At 41.6% G+C, this 13,750-nt stretch overlaps 1 protein-coding gene across 2 annotated transcripts in view; it reads right to left on the bottom strand.

Moving 5' to 3' along the window:
- Window positions 1–1,952: 1,952 nt before the first annotated feature.
- The window catches only part of LOC137321184 (zinc finger protein 84-like), a 50,028-nt gene continuing 38,230 nt past the window's right edge, over window positions 1,953–13,750 (bottom strand). For both annotated transcript variants that reach the window (XR_010962735.1, XR_010962734.1), the window contains one exon: window positions 1,953–2,548. The gene's annotated coding sequence lies outside the window, so the exon portion shown is untranslated. The remainder of the gene's footprint in view (window positions 2,549–13,750) is intronic.

The raw sequence follows: 13,750 nt of genomic DNA, 5'->3' as shown, positions 1-13,750 counted from the left end.
GATTTCTTGAGCAGTATGTAACTGATCCTACAAGGGGGCAGGCAACCTTGGACCTGGTCCTGTGTAATGAGTCAGGATTAATTAATAATGTCCTAGTTAAGGATCCCCTTGGAACGAGCGACCACAACATGGTTGAATTCCATATCCAATTAGAGGGTGAGAAGGTTGATTCTCAAACAAGCGTACTGAGCTTGAATAAAGGAGACTATGATGGTATGAGAGCGGAATTGATTAAAGTGGACTGGGAAAATAGATTAAAGGGTAAGACGGTACATGAGCAGTGGTGTTCATTTAGGGAGTTATTTTACAACTTTCAAAATAAATATATTCCACTGAGGAAAAAAGGGTGTAAAAGAAATGACAGCCATCCGTGGCTAAGTAAAGAAATCAAGGATAGTATCCGACTAAAAACAAGGACATATAAGGTAGCCAAACTTAGTGGGAGGATAGAAGATTGGGAATTCTTCAAAAGACAGCAAAAAGTAACTAAAGGATTGATTAAGAAAGGGAAGTTAGATTATGAAAAGAAATTAGCAAAAAATATAAAAACAGATAGCAAGAGTTTCTATAGTTATATAAAAAGAAAAAGGGTGGCTAAGGCAAACATAGGTCCCTTAGAGGATGAGACCGGGAAATTAATGGTGGGAAACATGGAGATGGCAAAAATGCTGAACAAATATTTTGTTTCAGTCTTTACAGTAGAGGACACTAAGAATATCCCAACACTGGACAAACAGGGGACTCTCGGGGGGGAGGAGCTAAATACGATTAAAATCACTCAAGAGATGGTACTCAGTAAAATAATGGGACTCAAGGCGGATAAATCCCCTGGACCTGATGGCTTCCATCCTAGGGTACTTTATCAAATGCCTTTTGAAAGTCCATATACACAACATCAACCGCACAACCCTCATCAACTCTTAATGTTTCTTCATCAAAGTTAGTCAAACACAATTTTCCTTTAACAAACCGTGCTGACTTTCATTTATTAGCCCATACTTTTCCAAGTGCCAATTAATTTTGTCCCAGATTATTGTTTCTAAAAGTTTCTTCACCATCAAATTTCTCCTCCACGGACGTTAGGCTGTCTGGCCTGTAATTGCCGGTTTTATCCCTCTCCCCTTTTTTGAACAGGGGTGTAATATTTGCAATCCTCCAGTCCTCCGGCACCATCCCCCTATCTAAGGAGTTTTGGAAGATTGTGGCGAGAGCCTCTGCAATTTCCATACTTACTTCTCTCTGTAACCCATGCATCCCATCTGAACTGGGTATAAAGTGCAAATGGCCAAAGTGCATCACTTTCATTTCTATAAACACAATTGTTTTTCCTTGCTATAAAGTCTGCTATCACTTTCATAATCTATTTGAATAAAGAGTGCTGATTATTCCAGCAGTAGCCCTTCTGTCTGGAATGCGGCTGCAGTATGTTAAATTAATGAATGCAGTCGAGTCTTGACAAAATTGTAACTGGCTTTGCAAAGAAATGTTATATTTGAATCAGAGTTTCAATAGACTGTTTACTTTTTTTTAATGGCCAATTTGTAATATTGGTATCTCAACTCATTTAGTCACTCAAACCAAAAATGGGCCTAAATGAAAATGCTTTAATGTACAAAATATGCTGAAAGTGTCTGAAAGATGACTGATAAGGTGGACAGACAATATTTAGTGTGATGAGCAAAGAGAACGCAAGTAGTGAAGTACGTTTTATGCTGAAACAAAATAATAAATTTGAAATATTCTGACTGCCGTATGGGTGTGACTGAGATATGGTTTGACTCTGTTTGCCTGGATTAGGTATAAATTAATCTAAAATCTACTATAACCAAAGGTGTGAATCCTACTAAGAAATATAGTGCTATATCTTAAAGAGGGAATCTCACCATCAGTACTCTTGGTACAAGGTTCCAACAGCAGTGTTACAATAACATGCTCTCGTTGTTTTGTGTTGATGTTGCTTTTTTTAATATTGTTGTTTAAAGCATAAATTTAATGACATCATCTAGGATACAAACTTATAGATGTTACAGAGCCCAGCAGCGTGAGGAAACATGCATAATAATAGTAAGGTACACAGCTGAAATTACATAATCACTGTTGTAGTCTAAGTTAACAATTGTATTTTATTTTTATGGGTATGTTACTCTTCTCTGAAGGTATAGTGGTCGTCCTACTGTGGAAAGATTCCTGTTCTCTGTATATTGTTGCCCCAACCACATCATCTTAATGACTATATCTCAAATATTGTTAATTCAGCTCCCTCACATTGCCCGGCTCAGTAGCTCTTCCAAGCCAGGTCCATTAAGCCAGCTCCATTAACATCATCAGTCAGCTGTGGAAGTGCAGGCAATCACAAATTATTTCCATCTGGCTCAGTCTTGGCCAACATCTTGAATATGAAACTCAGTATTGTCATCATCCCATATTAGCTCTAAAAAGTATTTAGGAGAGGAGCTTGAGCCTTGCTTGGCATTGCTTCCCATCGTTGGGTTGGTTGAGTGCACGGGTTGGCACTTTGTCTTGTTTCCTTAGAATGTGTCCATCTGGTCTGACACAAGAATTTTAAAAAAATAAAACTCACAAAAGTGGATAGAAAAAAAAACAAAAGCGTGTTAAGGTGAATTAATTATTTAAATCTTGTTTTCAAAAAATAAATATTGATGGAAAACTTTATCTTCAATCCAAGTATTAACAAATGCCTTTGGACAATGGTAACACAATGGGCACATTATTATCCTTTCTTCTCTAGGACATATGAAATGAAGGTCTCCTCTCTTTGCTGTTTGCAAGAGCCTAAAGCTTAATTAGTTTGGGCAACTTTAGGTCTTGGTGGGAATGAGTGTACAGTTCTAATTTTAGTCCATTTAGCAGTAATTGGCACAAAGTGAGGAGTCTCATTCAGAGGGCAAGAATGGTCTGGGAAATGGAAAAAATTTCATATTGATACAGTAGAGTGCGGTCACCTGAGTTAGGGGTAAAGCATATGATTGGGGAACAGTTGGGAGGACATCTAATTCATGGTAGTGCTAGTGCTACCTGCTAGTGCTCAATGCTGACATTAGTACTAGCATCCCTCAATTTCGTGATCAGACTCTAAAGAATAAAAAAATAGTAAAAATATTTATAGCAAGTCAAACATTTCATTGCTATCCATCAATGCATGGGAAGCATGATGCCATTTGACCCGAGTGAATAAAAGAGTTTAGACAGGGAAACCACAGTCGCTTGCAATCATTGTCTAACTTTTCCCCTGGACCTGATGGCTTCCATCCTAGGGTCTTGAGGGAAGTGGCAGTAGGGATTGTGGATGCTTTGGTGATAGTTTTCCAAAATTCCCTGGACTCAGGAGAGGTCCCGGCAGATTGGAAAACTGCTAATGTAACACCGTTATTTAAAAAGGGTAGTAGGCAGAAGGCTGGAAATTATAGGCCAGTTAGCTTAACATCTGTGGTGGGTAAAATTTTGGAGTCTATTATTAAGGAGACAGTAACGGAACATTTAGATAAGCATAATTTAATAGGACAAAGTCAGCATGGCTTTATGAAGGGGAAGTCATGTCTGACAAATTTGCTTGAGTTCTTCGAGGATATAACGTATAGGGTGGATAAAGGGGAACCAGTGGACGTAGTGTATTTAGACTTCCAGAAGGCATTCGACAAGGTGCCACATAAAAGATTATTACTTAAGATAAAAAATCACGGGATTGGGGGTAATATTCTGGCATGGGTGGAGGATTGGTTATCGAACAGGAAGCAGAGAGTTGGGATAAATGGTTCATTTTCGGACTGGCAACCAGTAACCAGTGGTGTTCCACAGGGGTCGGTGCTGGGTCCCCAACTCTTTACAATCTATATTAACGATTTGGAGGAGGGGACCGAGTGCAACATATCAAAATTTGCAGATGATACAAAGATGGGAGGGAAAGTAGAGAGTGAGGAGGACATAAAAAACCTGAAAGGGGATATAGACAGGCTGGGTGAGTGGGCGGAGATTTGGCAGATGCAATATAATATTGGAAAATGTGAGGTTATGCACTTTGGCAGGAAAAATCAGAGAGCAAGTTATTTTCTTAATGGCGAGAGACTGGAAAGTACTGCAGTACAAAGGGATCTGGGGGTCCTAGTGCAAGAAAATCAAAAAGTTGGTATGCAGGTGCAGCAGGTGAGCAAGAAAGCCAAAGGAATGTTGGCTTTTATTGCTAGGGGGATAGAATATAAAAACAAGGAGGTATTGCTGCAGTTATATAAGGTATTGGTGAGACCGCACCTGGAATACTGCATACAGTTTTGGTCTCCATACTTAAGAAAAGACATACTTGCTCTCGAGGCAGTACAAAGAAGGTTCACTCGGTTAATCCCGGGGATGAGGGGGCGGACATATGAGGAGAGGTTGAGTAGATTGGGACTCTACTCATTGGAGTTCAGAAGAATGAGAGGCGATCTTATTGAAACATATAAGATTGTGAAGGGTCTTGATTGGGTGGATGCAGTAAGGATGTTCCCAAAGATGGGTGAAACTAGAACTAGGGGGCATAATCTTAGAATAAGGGGCTGCTCTTTCAAAACTGAGATGAGGAGAAACTTCTTCACTCAGAGGGTGGTAGGTCTGTGGAATTTGCTGCCCCAGGAAGCTGTGGAAGCTACATCATTAGATAAATTTAAAACAGAAATAGACAGTTTCCTAGAAGTAAAGGGAATTAGGGGTTATGGGGAGCGGGCAGGAAATTGGACATGAAGCTGAGTTCGGATCGGTCAATGCCCTGTGGGTGGCGGAGAGGGCCCAGGGGCTATGTGGCCGGGTCCTGCTCCGACTTCTTGTGTTCTTTAGATTGTGGTTGGGATCAGATCAGCCATGATCTTATTGAATGGCGGAGCAGGCTCGAGGGGCCGATTGGCCTACTCCTGCTCCAATTTCTTATGTGCTTATGAATTGGCTGAAGACTGGCTTCTGTGATGGTGGGGATATCAGGAGGAGACCTTGTGTATGAATTGCACAGTACCATTTTACAACAACAATTTGCATTTATATAGTGCCTTTAATGTCGAAAAACACCCCAAGGTGGGGAGAGGGAACAAATGCCAAATTGGACAAGGTGATGCATAAATGCAATTTAGCATGGAACAGTGCCAGCATCTATATAAGCAGCTGAGTTTTGGAGCATGTAAAGAATCTTACAACACCAGGTTATAGTCCAACAATTTTATTTGAAAATCACAAGCTTTCGGAGATTATCTCCTTCGTCACTCACCTGACGAAGGAGATAATCTCCGACAACTTGTGATTTTCAAATAAAATTGTTGGACTATAACCTGGTGTTGTAAGATGCTTTACATTTGTCAATCCCAGTCCATCACCGGCATCTCCACATCAGAGTTTTGGAGCAGTTAGAGGTAATGGAGGGTGAAGGATGCAGGAACATTTGGGGAAAATTGGAGTAGAAATTGGTAGAAATTACGCATTTTTCGAGCGTAAAACTGCGCATCTTCAAAAGGAATTCGATAAGGTGCCATATAAAAGGTTGTTATGCAAGATAAGGGCTCATGGGGTTGGGGGTAACATATTAGCATGGATAGAGGATTGGCTAAGGGACAGAAAACAGAGAGTAGGGATAAATGGGTCATTTTCAGGTTGGCAGGCTATAAATAGTGGGGTGCCGCAAGGATCGGTGCTTGGGCCTCAGCTATTTACAATCTATATTAATGACTTAGATGAAGGGACCGAGTATAATCTATCCAAGCTTGATGTCGATACAAAATTAGGTGGGAAAGTAAGCTGTGAGGAGGACACAAAGAGTCTGCAAAGGGATATAGACAGGTCAAGTGAGTGGGCAAGAAGGTGGCAGATGGAGTATAATTTGGGGAAATGTGAGGTTATTCACTTTGGTAGGAAGAATAGAAAAACAGAGTATTTTTTAAATGGTGAGAAACTATTAAATGTTGGTGTTAGAGAAACTTAGGTGTCCTCGTGCAAAAAACACAAAAAATTAGCATGCAGGTACAGCAAGCAATTAAGAAAGCAAATGGGATGTTGGCCTTTATTGCAAGGGGGTTGGAGTAAAGAGTAAGGAAGTCTTAGTACAGTTGTACAAGGCTTTGGTGAGACCTCATCTGGAGTACTGCGTACAGTTTTGGTCGCCTTATCTAAGGAAGGATATACTTGCCGTACAGGTGGTGCAATGAAGGTTCACTCGATTAGTTCCTGGGATGAGATGGTTGTCCTATGAAGAGAGGTTGAGTAGAATGGGCCTAAACTCTCTGGAGTTTAGAAGAATGAGAGGTGATCTCATTGAACCATATGAGATTCTGAGAGGGCTTGACAGGGTAGATGCTGAGAGGTTGTTTCTCCTGGCTGGAGAGTCTAGAAATAGGGGGCATAGTCGCAGGATAAGGGGTCAGCCATTTAAGACTGAGATGAGGAAGGATTTCTTCGCACTGTGGGTCGTGAATCTTTAGGAATTCTGTAACCCTGAGGGCTGTGGATGCTGAGTCGTTGAGTATATTCAAGGCTGAGATAGATAGACTTTTGGACTCTAGGGGAATCAAGGGATATGGGGATTGTGCAGGAAAGTGGAGTTGATGTCGAACATCAGCCATGATCTGCTTGAATGGCAGATCAGGCTCGAGGGGCCGTATGGCCTACTCCTGCTCCTATTTCTTATATACTTAGATTCTTATGTGCAGGCGTTGATCCCACTGCTAAATTCGTGCAGCCCACTTTTTGACATCCCGGGTGGACACCTAAAAGAGGTGTTAGGTCCCTTGAATATGTAAATTAGGGCCTAACGCCGGCCTAAGAAAAACCCTTGTTGGGGAGCCAGGAGGAGCAGGACTGCTGGCCTCCGAAGACTGTTGTTGGCCTCCGTTCAGCCCCCCTCCCGATCACACACCCCCACGTCTTATCTGAGGGCCGTAGCCGGCATCACAGTGGCTCGAAATTGACCTCCTGCTTCACCGATGAGCTTCCTGGGGAGTCGCAGCAGGTGTCTGCAGCTCACCAGTCTGTTTTAAAGGAGGCCTGAGGCTCAATTTTTATTGGGCCACGGGCCTACCTGCTCTGGTGCAGGGCTTGTACTGTGATACTGCCCAGTTCGTGCCATTGGGCCAACACGATGCAATTTCCACCCCACTGATCCTTTAGGTGCTGGTAGAGGTTAAGTGGGGTGGAGGCAAATTGGGGTGGAGGCAGACATTGTTGCAGAAGTGGATTTAGGCAGTGTTGGTAATGGATAGGATGTGGGGTTTGAAACTCAACTGTGGTTCAAACAGGACGCTGATATTTTCCCTGGCCTGTATGAGCTTGAAGGATATGCTGGAGAGGAATCAATGACAAGGCAGTGGGGTTTAAACGGGATCTGAAAACAATGGCCTTGGGCTTCCCAATGTTTAGTTGGAGGAAGTTTTGGCACATTTCAGATTTAATGTCAGACAGGCATCAAGGGAACTGGTGGAAAGCTAGAGCTGGATATAGTAAGCATTTGTGTGGAAATGGACATCATGCTTATGGAATCTGCCATCAGGGGTAGGATTTTGATGTGGAAATGGAGGGGCCGAGGATAGAACCTTGGCCAACTTGATTGGTAACTGTGCATGGGTAGGAAGAGAAGTCATTAATGGAGATGCTTTGGCAGCAGTAGGACAGGTAGGAACAATGCGAGAACAATCCCACAAAGCACGACATCAAAAGAGAGGCGGTGGAGGAGGATGATGTACTTGATAATATTAAATGCCGCAGAGAGAACATGGAGGGAGATCACAATATTGTTATAGTGCTAGATTTTGATTGGTGCATTTACCCTTTGGAGAGCTGCAATAATGATTTTCATTTATGAATGAGAAAGGTCTGTAACTTGTGAACGTTTGCCAATCTAATCTCCCTGCTGATTCTGATCTTGCAGTAATCCAAAACTCCTTTTACTCTATGGCCTGTGATCAAATAAATAGTAAGTGAATTGTACTATTGAAGTGATCATTTGCATGTGTGCATCTTATGATTTTCATTAACCCATGATTAAGAGAATGAAGCCACTAGGTGTGTGTGAGATTAAATGGGTGAGAGAGTGAGAGGAACAGAAAGAGAGAAACCCTGCGGCTAACTTACTGGAGTAAATCACCATCAATGATTTTTACCACAAGACCTCAACATTGGAATCAGTTCAATATACAACATTTCAATTATCCTCCCCCACCCCCATTACATTTATAAGCCTCTATAAATTGTTCTGGCCATCGGGATCAGTAACAGCTAACTGGTCATAGTAACACAAATTTGTTAGACTATTGAGGTTGCGCATGAGTCTAAAAGGAAAGTTACAATCACTATGTAATCACAGCTGTTATCAGATAGTAGGCATGAATCAGAGAGACCTTAGTGCTTGAAGACATCTTAGATGTACCTGTTAGAGGAAAACTTTCCCAATTTGAAAATGAACACAAAACAATGTATCCATATAAAAACAAGAGATAAAAAGTGAAACTGTGAATGCTGGAAGTCTGAAATAAAAATGGAAAATGCAGAAAATCATTCAGCATCTAAAACCAAAAGGTAACTTTCCTACATTACAACAGTGGCTGCACTAGAAAAGAAATTCATTGGCTGTAAAGCACTTTGGAATATCCTGAGGTTGTGAAAGGCACTATATAAATGCAAGTTCTTCTTCTAATGTTTCTGATGGGTCCCTTCATCAGAATTCACATGGAATGATTGGATACTGGCTCACAGCTGCAATTCCCCATGTGATGATTTCTTGATCTTGACCCTCTTGTTGGGGTGAGCCAGAAAGCAGAGAGAGGGAAGGAAAACAACTGGGCTTTGTGTTGTTGACCTTTTAAAAAAAATCATGGTTCTGGTAATTTGCTTCATTTTTGCTCGATCTCTTGCCAAGCTTATGAATTTATATATATTTTTTTAAATTTACATTTTCACAAAACCTAGAAACTAATTAAAGAGGCTGTATATGTTAGAGATCTCTAGTGTTTACAGCAACCAGATACATTGAAATGGTTTTGCAATAAGCCCTAAGCTTTTTCCAGCTCAGATACTACCTCACTACAATTCTTGACTTTCAAAACAAATGTGGGTTTTTGAAGGTACAATACTTTTCAAAATACATATATTGTGATTGCATGCTTTCTCATTTCTTGCTGCCTTTCTCTGTATTTTATAATTCCCACATTTCCTGCTTTTAATGGAAATCAGATGAAAGGAATTGATGTTCGTGGCTCCATTCCCTTCCTTTCAACAGCCTCCAGTGCAATCCTTCCTTTTCTAACTCTTAAACAATAATGGACAATACCTCATTTTTGACTGCTGCTTCATAAGAAAATACTTTATATTCAAAAAAATACTATTAAAGATATGCTGTTACATTTTTAAGAAGGTCTTTTCTCCCCCTCACTAAAGATCTACCAGTTCAAGTCTCCTTACTGGCTGTCCCAGTGACGCACATCACTGCTAAGAAGGAGCCCCATACATTGCAAAGGGGCTCCAAGGGTTGTCGCGGAGATCGCAAGTTTGGAACTTTGGAGCCTGGAAACTTACCCAGAGATAGCAGACCCCGAGGAAACACATCACTGGATTTTTAGGAAAGAACCCAGTTTCAGTACCTGTTGGAGGGCTACCTCCCTCTTCTTTAAGACTCTCCTTAAAACCTACCTGGGTTGACCAAGCTTTTAGTCACCCCTCCTAATGTCTCCTTTGGCTTGGTGTTGATTGAATCTTCTTGGGACGTTTTTTCTAAATTAAAAGTGCTATATAAATGCATGTTGTTTAACAACTCCATTTTTCTCCTGTCCTCTGCTGAAGATACTTCTTCGCTGTGTATGATTCCACAAGTAATGTCAGCCATGAGTGGCCACTTTTTCACTTGAAAAAATGAGGCGACTCACCTGGAGCATGAACACCGGCATGGACATATTGGGCCGAATGGCCTGTTTCTGTGCTGTACATTCTTTGTAATTCTTTGCCTTTCCTGCCACCCCATTCGGTGGTTAACTCAGCAGAGACAGAGATCAAACCTGGGACCTTCCTGATATGTATGACACACATCAGTGAAATTTCAAAAAAAATCACACTGACGTTGGTCTTTATGTTATTTTCGTACCTTACTCAGAGAAAATTCCATCACATCACGACATTTGAAGGTCAAGCAGCTAACTGATATTGCACAACAGCAGCAAACTATAATTCATTAAGGTAAATACACCCTTTCTCCAGGAAGCTAGGCTAATTGTATTAGAGGTTTCACTTTTCCCCATTACCTATCGTACAGGAAACCTGTTTCGGCTCCTGCTAAAGAGCAGGTTCGGTGGCTTAACATTTCAATGTTTAGGACAGATATGTGCCACTGTGTGCGTACTCTGGATCTCCGAAATTATTTAAATCCTGAATCATAGGACTGCAAAAATCATTCCATTCTCTATTAAAAGTTTTTTGTTTTATTTATTTCATATTTCTCCATTTCTGTGTTGTAGTTTATCATTATTGCATTAATGACAAAGATTGGTTCTTTGTAACACGCTCAGTCACCCCTACTACAAGGGATATAGGACGGGAGAGGTGTTAACTGTTGGTCACGTCTGAAATCGAAAGGGCTTCAAAGTAAACGTTTCCTCCATTGAAAAAATGATTGGACAGAAATCTGCAAACTCATCGGACACCTCTGATCTGTGATCCTTACAGTCCTGTCTCACTAAATTCCTTTTATTCGTTTTTGCTGTTGTAAATTAATGTATTACAGCTGTGGAATTCCGCCAACCCGTTATACACAGACTATAATGTAACTGAAAGAAACTTTATACAACTTTCAACAAAGTTCACTTCTTTCAGTGGAAATGATTTAAACGTTACATTGCGATGGAGCGTGTTGTGATTCAGACGGTTTATCAGATTATGAGTATGTCGATTTTACACAGTTTCTCTCTCACCCCCATGTTGAGTTTGGAATATTTGGCAGCAATTCAGCGCTGAATGTCATTCATCCTATTGAATAACGTAGACTCCACCTTCCGGGCTCGACCAATGGTAAAACCAAACGTTGCATAAATTAGTCAAATATCTATCTGCCGATTAGTCGGATGACTGAAAATATCTGCTTAAAAAGCCAATTGCAGAACCGGAGCATGCACAAGCTGCCTGGAGAAGTTTGCATTAATTTTTTGGGGATCAGTGAGCTCGGGGCTGACTGTTCGACAGCAATATCATTGACTAAAAAATACCAAAAATAATTTACGGAATCCACCGTTGCAAAGCTCGCCCGACGATTAGTGCGATATCTGAGTGAAGGCAATGAATAGCTTCACTTTATGTATCAGTCTGCTATCTCTGTTATCTGCCGGCTTCTCAGAGAAAAGTTCCAAGGACGCAGTTACTGTTAAGAATATATATCTTGTATTATTATTAAGGGCTCTATAGATGTTTTAACTATCTTATTGAACAAAATGTGTTGGAAACTTTGCTGGAGTCATTTTTCATGCTTCTGAAATTGACATTCCTCAATTTTCTATTTTTTGTGTGTGTATCATATATTCTCTATGGACCGTGTCCGCAGGGTCACGATGTACAAATCTCCGGAGAAAGGGGGGAAAGGCGTACCCAACGTGGCCCTCATCCTGATGGCCACCTTTGTGTGCGGCTGCATCAAGCTGTGCGTAGACCCTCGGTACGCAAACACAAAGTGTCACTACGTGCTGAGGTTCTACCTGTCCCCGGTGTTGAGAAGGATGGGCCTGGCCACGCTGCCACGGAACGCTCCGTCCAGTTGGACCGTTCCGCCCCACCTGTCCTTCGTGGAAAGGTTTGTGCAGGAAAACACCTTTGACCACAAGGCGATCAGCAAGTGGTCCGCATGTAACGTCCTCGAGACCCTGCGGGAAAAGGAGATGGTGGATCCTGTCGGTTGGTTCCCCGAGCAGACTGTCAATGTCATTTGGCAGAACGCCTCATCGCCAGAGCTTTCAAACAAGCACCAAGACCTAGCTTGGCTGGTGGTGAGAAGGGCCCTTCCCGTCAGATCCTTCATGTACTCCCGGACTCTCAGCGCCACCGCGCGCTGTCCCCGAGGAGGCTGCGGTGGAGACAAGACCGTCACCCATCTCCTTCTGGAATGTGCCTTTGCAAAGAAGGTCTGGAGAGAGATGCAGTGGTATCTGTCCAGGTTCGTCCCGAGCAGTTCCGTAACACAGGATTCTGTGCTCTACGGGCTGTTCCCGGGGACGCACACTGAGACGGACATCAGCTGCTGCTGGAAGACCATCAACTCGGTGAAAGACGCCCTTTGGTCTGCCCGAAACTTGCTGGTCTTCCAGCACAAGGAGCTGTCCTCGACCGAGTGTTGCAGACTGGCACATTCCAAGGTCCAGGACTACGTGCTGAGGGACGCACTGAGGATGGGTGCGGCCGCCGCAAAGGCTCTGTGGGGAAAGGCAACCGTTTAGAGCCTTCCCACCATTGTATACCGAGGGGCTGCAATCAGGGAAAAACCCCCTCGGGCAGAATGTAAAATTCAAATTGCTGTAATGTACCTGTAATGAATCTGAAATGAATCTGTAAGCAATAATCTGTGTTGAGTATGATGCAATGAGACACCCTAGAGTGTCATGAACTGTAATTATGTCCAATGTTTCATTGAACTGTACTTGACGTAACCTGCAAATTGTATAATCTGTATTGTGTACGTTTGGAATGTGATATGACAACTGTATTGTATGTACTGCTGCAAATTTTATGAATAAAGTATATTTTTTGGAAAAAAAAATATATTCTCTTGATTTATCTCCTCTTATACTCTTTTCAATCTTGGGACTGAACTACTCTATGGGGCCTTTCACCTGGCTCACAATTAAAAAAAATAACTCACTTAAAAAAAAGTAGCTACTAAAGCAGGTGAGTACTTTCCCCCTGAAATAGGCCTGTGCAATCTCTTGGATAAGGGGTTCTCTGCTTATAGGGAAATAACTTCTGCTCACCTGCTGCGAAAGTACAATTTAAATGACAACAGCAGAGTTCCCTCCCAACGCAAGCGCATGGATTGCTGCACAGGTAAGAACGTTTCAAGCAAATCGTCCGTTTGATAAAGATGAGCTGCCGCAAAATATTTTAGGGCACCTCATCTTTATCAAATACAAAGAGGTACTGCGATGTTTTAAGTTGTATTGACATTCAGATATGGTTCTTGTTGTCCAGAAAGATTCAGCCACCCCGCACCCCTCTGCACCATCCCCTGTCCATTGCTACTTGCTAAACTCTGTCCTGATGGCTGAATATGGCGGGCGAGAATAGTTATAAAGTTTAAAGCAAAAATTGGAAATTATACACCAGCATTAAGTTTTTATTTAAAAAGAGAAAAGGTTTAGCAAAATATGAAGCGAACCTGAATTAATTTTAAAAAGAAAATTTACAGCAAGAAACTAAATTGAAAGAGAACTGAAAAAATACCCAAGAATGGAAATTTACAAAGAAACAAAAAGGAGAGGGTGGGAAACAAAAGAGAAGAAAATAGAAATGGCAAAGAAAGGAAAAAGGACCGAGAGGAGACCTGAAGGGAAAGTTGAGCTTTCGAGTCGGAGAGGGGATGATTCGTGCACTCAGGTAGTTTGTGACATAGCCTTACTCTGAAAATATTTCCTACTGGCTCACTATAAATCTTAGAAACTGTTAGAAAATAACATCAGCAGGTAAACAAGGGATATTTCAAATTTACACCAGGACCTATTTTAAATAGTGTTTAAACATTACAACAATGACTATACTTCAA

This window comes from Heptranchias perlo, chromosome 1 (assembly GCF_035084215.1).
Source record: "Heptranchias perlo isolate sHepPer1 chromosome 1, sHepPer1.hap1, whole genome shotgun sequence".
Classification (NCBI taxonomy): Eukaryota; Metazoa; Chordata; class Chondrichthyes; order Hexanchiformes; family Hexanchidae; genus Heptranchias; species Heptranchias perlo.
Note: the sequence above shows the minus strand (reverse complement) of the source record. Positions and strands in the feature narration are given on the sequence as shown.